This window comes from Peromyscus californicus, unplaced genomic scaffold (assembly GCF_007827085.1).
Source record: "Peromyscus californicus insignis strain IS unplaced genomic scaffold, ASM782708v3 Scaffold_13__1_contigs__length_99412109, whole genome shotgun sequence".
Lineage (NCBI taxonomy): Eukaryota > Metazoa > Chordata > Mammalia > Rodentia > Cricetidae > Peromyscus > Peromyscus californicus.
Genome location: NW_026294424.1, coordinates 68,278,776 through 68,285,554, shown reverse-complemented (window position 1 = coordinate 68,285,554; position 6,779 = coordinate 68,278,776).

The following is a 6,779-nucleotide window of genomic DNA, read 5'->3' as shown; positions in this document are numbered from 1 at the left end:
CCCATGCTGCTTTCATTTGGGGACAGGGATCATGTTTTGAAGGGACAGTGTGACATGGGTTGACCCCTGAAAGAACAAGCGCCAACAGCCAAGGTAACAAAGAATTTGGATCTTTGAAAACTGCCCAGACCTCCATCACTGGAAACATTTGGAAGAGTAACTGGCATGTCACCCGTAGGTATGCTGAAGCAGCATTTCCCCCACTTGGTGAGAACCTAAGATCCTTGCCCATCCCAAAACCCTGTCATTTCTAAGCCAGCCACAGTGCTGACACCAGTATCCAGCACCTGGGAGCCTGAGGGAGGGTCATGAGTGTGAGGATAGCCTGGGTTACACTGTAAGTTTGAAGCCAGTTGAGCTATGTATATAGTGAGGCCTTGACTCCAAAAAATCTGTGACTTCTAAATAAAACATTTAAAAAAAAGTCTTAAAATCATGGAGCTACCAACCCCCATGTACACCCTTGTCCTTGATGGATGTCTTTGGTCAGGCCCTTCCCTCTTGGGATTTTTTCTCATTTGTTAAAAGCCTACTCACTTTTGTTTGTGAGTTTTGTTCAATAATTTTTTTAAAGACAGGGTCTCATGTAACTCAGGATGGCCTTGACCTCCCTATCTAGCTGAGGATGACTTTGAACTTCTATCCTTCTATCTCCACTTCCTGAGTGCTGGGATTAAGGCGTGTACCACCAATGCCCAGTATATGGTACTGAAGGTTGGACCCCAGGAGTTGTGTATGTTCTGCAAGCGCTCTATCAACTGAGCCCCAGCCCCCAGCCCCCAGTCACCTCTTGTGAGTCATCCTAGCAACCAGTGGTCTATTAAGTTCCCTGGCCCTCGCTGTGTGGTTCTCTGGTTCCTTCTCCTCCAAAGTTTCGTTGCACTTTATCGAGTTTGCTGGCTGTGTCATGCCATCTATCTGTGTCTAACCTCTGTTTTCCTAATTAAACTTGAACTCCATGAAGACGGCATTGAATTCTCTCTGGGAGTCCCCACAGAGTTCAGGACAAATCCCAGTCATGGACCGGGCAGTCAGCGTACATCTGTAAAATTGAAATAGTTGGAAGATGTTGAGAATTCAAATATATTTCTTTATGTCCTTCCTAAAACTTGGCTAACTGTTTAAAAACTAAAGAAAAGTTCCCTTCCTGACACGGTCAGCTTTGAGGGGGTCGGACACCAGCTTACAGGTTGTTCTTTCCCATACTGCCTTAGTGTCAGCTCTTCCCAGGAGTCAGTGTTGATGCTTTGCAACAGTGGAGCCCTTGCTCATATGAAATACTCCCCCTTAATCATGGATTCTTTGCAGGAGTCCATGTTTGTAGGCTAGGAAGTGGGAGGACATCTTATTTGAGACAGAACACTTATTACAGACCCAAGGATAGCAGGTGTACCATGACATCCAGGGGAAGCGTGGTGAGGTCTCCTGTCAAGGGAGATAAAGCTCTTTTCTGGAAGGTTGTGAAAAGCCATCCCCTGGCCTCCAGAACTCATTTGTAATTGGTTAACCATGGGGGACTCTGTCCGCTCAACCACTTCTCTCGTCTTTCCCACTTTCTGAATGTGTTCCCAGTTATTGACTCCAGATGTGTTGGGCCGTCTCTTCTTGTTTGGTTCTGTAATTTCCTGGCAGATGCTGACCTCTGTGGAGACCCTTTATAGTTTTCTTCTGTTCTTCCTAGTGTTTGAAACACTGTGCAGGCGGATGTCATTCACAGATTTCATTAATGAGTCTCCCGCTCCCTCTTTGAGACCATTGATTTTTAGAAGTTAAGCAGAGGCAGAGCTAACCACAACCCTTGTGGCAGGCTGCAAGAACCTGCCTCAGTCTCCCAAGGTGAATTGCACTCCCCTCCCCGGGTGCCTCCTCCAACTCTGGCTCATAGCTTGAAGATAGTTTTTTTTTTTTTTTTTTTTTTTTTATCCTATATGTGACTCTGTATTCAGGTCATTGAAGTGCTGCACTTGTCCTGATTATATATACAAGTCTGTAAGCCAAGGAATAATGTATCTTAGTTCATAATCAGTACTTATTAAAAAGATCACACATTATCAGAACCTTCAGTGCTCACTGAATGTATCTGAAATTCAAGGTTTAAGTAAGATTAATAAGGAAAGATAGGGCTTATCTTGACTTTGGGAATTGCTTTCCCCAAATAATCCATTTTAAGAGGGTCAGCCAGGGCACTATTGAGACAAATGTACCCACTGGCAAATTCCTTTAGAAAGAAAGCAGGTGGCCAGGGCCTCTGTGGGAAGCAGTTGTTGGCACTGGTCCACTGGGCTTCTCCATGGCTAAGCTTCTGCTTAGGAATGAGTGTCCTGGCAATGGCTGGGGTGTGGGCCCAGCAGCTAGTTTGAAATACTGAGTCCCCAGGTTGCCCAACAGTGCTTCACTCAAAGGTTTATAGCATCATCAACAAAATGTCTACACCTCAGGTTTTTTAAGTATTTTTTTTCTTCTGTCGTGTTGTGATGCTAGGGACTGAACCCAGGGTTTTACACATCCCAGAAAAGCACATCATCACTGAGTCTAGAGCCTGTACCTCCATACCAGCCTCAGCTTCTATTTCATGTGTTTGTGTTCATGGGGGGTATGCATGTCTGTGTGGCTGCACACATGTGTATGTGGAGAACAGAGGACGACCTTGGGTGTGCTGTTCCTCAGGCACCATTCACCTTGGTTTTTTGTTTGTTTGTTTGTTTGTTTGTTTGTTTGTTTTGAGACAAGGGCTCTCATTTGACCTAGAGTTTTCCCATCAAGCTAGGTTGGCTCAGGGATCTGTCTGCTCCTCAGTGCTGAGATTAAAGCTCATGCCATAAGGCATGGCTCTTTTGTTTGCTTGGGTGGCTCTTTTGTTTGCTTGGGTGGAATCTGGGGATTGAATCAGGTTCCTATGGTTTCAAGGCAAGTCCTTCAGCAGCTGAGCTATCTCTCCAAGCCCTTCTCCTCAGACTCCATTTCTCGGCGCTAAGTTACCTGAGGGATCACTCCGTATAGGCTTAGTCTGTATACATTTGAAATACATTGTAAACCATTAGAGTTGGTTGAGGGATACAAAGATTTTGAACAAGTTTACGTCATCATTACAAAGCAATGCCTCAGTGTGGAGGTAAACCCTTGTAATCTCAGCACTCAGGAGGCGAAGGCAGGAGGATGGCATGATCATGGTCAGCTTGGGCTAAATAGGAAGACCCTGCCCCCACCCTCCCCCAAATCACCAGACTGAACACCACTCCAGCAGGGCAGAGCCCTCTGCCTGCTGTTTGGCACATTCTGGGCCATGTCCTGGATGGCAAGAACTGCTCCTCGCTTGGCTGGGATCTCATGTACACATGCAGCAAAACTTTTGCAGGACCCAGTTGCTTTGTTGACCCCTCTGGAAGAGAGCTCTACACTTCTTGTCCTTCTTGGCTCGTGAGCCCTTCAGCAAGTTGTGGCCCTGGTGTCTCTGCCAGGCACGGACTGAGGTGGAGCTGCAATCGGTATAGGGCTTAGAGTCTAGTGGCGCACCTCTGATACGTCGGCCAAGCCCACAATTTCCTCATGGCACCTGGCTGGCTACCAGGGGTGATGCAAGGAAACTAGGAAGACTCACCAAGGCTGTGTTAATCCCAGGGCTGGGTCTAAGCCACAGTGGTGACACCTCACTTTCCCTACTTAAACTTCTAAGAAAAATAGTGATAAGGCCTTGATTATAGGTAAAGCAAGGGAGGCACTCGCCTTGGGGTGCAAATTTTAAGAAGCAAAAACAAACAAAAAAACAAAAACAAAAACCACCTCAGTAATGGTGATTTTAATAGTCTATTAGTCTTCTATGACTGAGTGTGTGATGAAAGCAAGTTAAGGACAGACACCCCCCACCTCCACCCCCGACTCATAGTTTGAAGAGGTACAGTCCATCATGGCAGGGAAGGAAGGCAGGAGTGTGAGGCACTGGTCACATGGCACCACAGTCAGGAAGCAGTGAGAGATGAACGCTGCTGCTTGGCTCAGTCCCTCCTCTTCCCCTGGGTAGTTAATCCAGGACTCCAGTCACAGACCAGCACTGCCCACTTTCAGAGCGGGTCTTCATTCTTCAGTGAAACCTCTTTGGAAAGACCTAGGTGTTGCCATGGTGACAGTGAAGATGAATACTCAGTGCTTTTCTAAAAAAGCAAAAGCAAGACAGCAACCCACGATGAACAAAGGATCGGCACTAGGTTAGAGATCAGATGGGTAAGCTGTGGTTGTTTAGGGATTAGTATCACAGTCTCTTTCATCTCAGGCTGTGATGTGGCTCAACACAGCACCCATGGGATAAGTGTGTCTGTTGTTTAGGGATGGATTCAGTGGGGTTTCTCAACATACTATGAGAGTGAGGCGTTTTCTGTAGGCAAGTCTGTTCAGCAATTGTCTCTTCCCCAGGTTGGGACAGCTGTTACGACCTAGGATGACAAGCAAGCCTCTTCAGGCACACTCCTTTACAAGTACTCTCTTTTTGGGGGTGGAGCAGGTGGCTGGAGCTGGAAGGTTCTCTTTCTTCCTGTCACTCCTCCATGGGTTTCTCTCTGCTCATCACTTGAACCTTTTCACACACTAGTGAACTTTAGTGGGTATTAATAGTTGTGCTTTGGGTGGGGGAAATATCACTGATTGACTGTTTAACTGGTTTCCATTTTAGTTTTCTTGCATTATGTGTTGTTCATACTCTTAAAAATGAGATTGATAAAATAGGAGCCCAAAATGTCCCTAGTGCCATCTGTTCTAGGGAATAACAGAATACTGTGGATTCTCATGCCAGACTACTTAGCTGCTGAAGGCTGCCCTCTGTTTATATAAAGGCACTAAATAGCTTTCCATCTTCTCAGCCATGTCCACAGACCTTGTTTATGCTTTTAGAAGCTTTGTGCTTCTCCTTGTAACCCCAGATCTTATCTCTCAATCCATCTGTCTGTCTATCTATGGAGAGAGTGCTGTCCCTCTTCAGCGTGGATGCTTTTAGAACTCCCTCCCCACCCACAGACACCCAAATTCACAAATGCTCAAGTTCCTTCTATAAAATGGTACAGTATTTGCCTTTAATAATCACACATCCTCCTAGGTGGCCTAAATCTTTTCTAGATTACTTATATTATCTAATACAATGTATTGTTCTGCTGAAGTTTTAGGGAAAAGTAAGGGAGAAAGGTTATATATTTAGCATAGATGCCTTCCCCCCCACCCCAACCTGTGGTTGATTGAATCCAGGATTTAGAACCTCACACATGGAGGGCTCCCTCCCTCTCTCCCACTCTCCATCTCTCTGTCTCTCTTTTTTCTTTCCTCTCCTCCATAGTCAATGATTCCCACTAGTGCTCAGGGAAGCATCTCGTGGGTAGCCACCCACCAGCATCGAGGAAGCATCCTAGGCTGACTGAGAATCATTTCAACAGTACAAATACTGGCCTCCCTCTGTCCTGGAATTTTGGTGCTTACCCTTCCCAGGCATTGTAGGAGACACATTAACAGATTGGGGTGCTTGCTGTGAAGATTTGGTCAGTCTCATTGAGACTAGAAACCTGAAGAAACACTGGATGAATCCAGTTCAGTTCAGAGAAGGTCATATCTTCAAATACTAAAGTACTAAGCAACTACGTATACTCTCTGAAGATCTCCATGGGCAATACTGCGACCCTGGAGAGGGGAGGAGCTATAGGGAGACAAATTCTCACTTGGTGTGTGAACATTTCCTCTGATATAAAGATATGCCTGAACGTAGAATGATCTGTTTTATAAAGATCATTACTGTATTATGTAAGGACCACTCTCAAAACTTTTTAAAAAAGATTTATTTATTTATTATGTATACAGTGTTCTGCCTGCATGTATGCAGATGGTAAGGGCACCAGATCTCATTATAGATGGTTGTGAGCCACTATGTGGGTGCTGGGAATTGAACTCAGGACCTCTGGAAGATCAGTCAGTGCTCTTAACCTCTGAGCCATCTCTCCAGTCCTAAAGTTCCTTTCAGTGCAGCTCCTGTGTGCCATCTTTGAAGGATACTGATACAAGACATAACTACCATCCTTACAAGCGGAGGGAGCACCTTCATTTATTTCCTTGTTTCTTTGGTTTGACCGTGCTGGGCCTTGTGCCTGATAGACAAGAACTCCACTCCTGAGCTCTGTATACCAGCTGGGATTCCTTTGACACTATGGAATCTCCTACTGGTAGAAAACGGGACTTGGAAACAAGAGATATTTTAGGGTGAAATTGGTTCTCTCAATAGGGGAATATGAACTCTCAGTGGAGCCAAGTGATGTGTTCATCCATTTGCTTTCTGTTAGCTTTCAGGGTGCCCTGAAAGAAGAAAGAGGGTGCCCAAGACACACCAGGGTCATCTTGTTCTAGTGGGCTCCCTTTCTAGGTTCATTTCTATTGCTGTGATTTTAAAAAAGCCAATTGGAGGAGAAAGGGATTTGTTACAACTGACAATCCCAGGTTATGGTTCATTATTAAAGAGGAGTCACCATGGCAGGGGCTTGAGAGAAATGGTCACATTACATCCACCTTTGAGAGCAGAGGAAAATGAATACATGCTTGCTTGCTTGCTTGCACTCAACTACATTCTTCACTCTTACACAGTCCAGGACTCCCTTGCCTAAGGAATGGTGTTGCCCACAGTGGCCTGGGTCTTTCCACATCAATTAAGACAATCCCCTCATAGACGTGTGTCAAGGCTGACCCAAAGCAGCTGATCAATCCCTCGTTGAGGCTGTCTTCCCAGCTGATCCTAGGTGGTGTCAATGTCTGAAAGT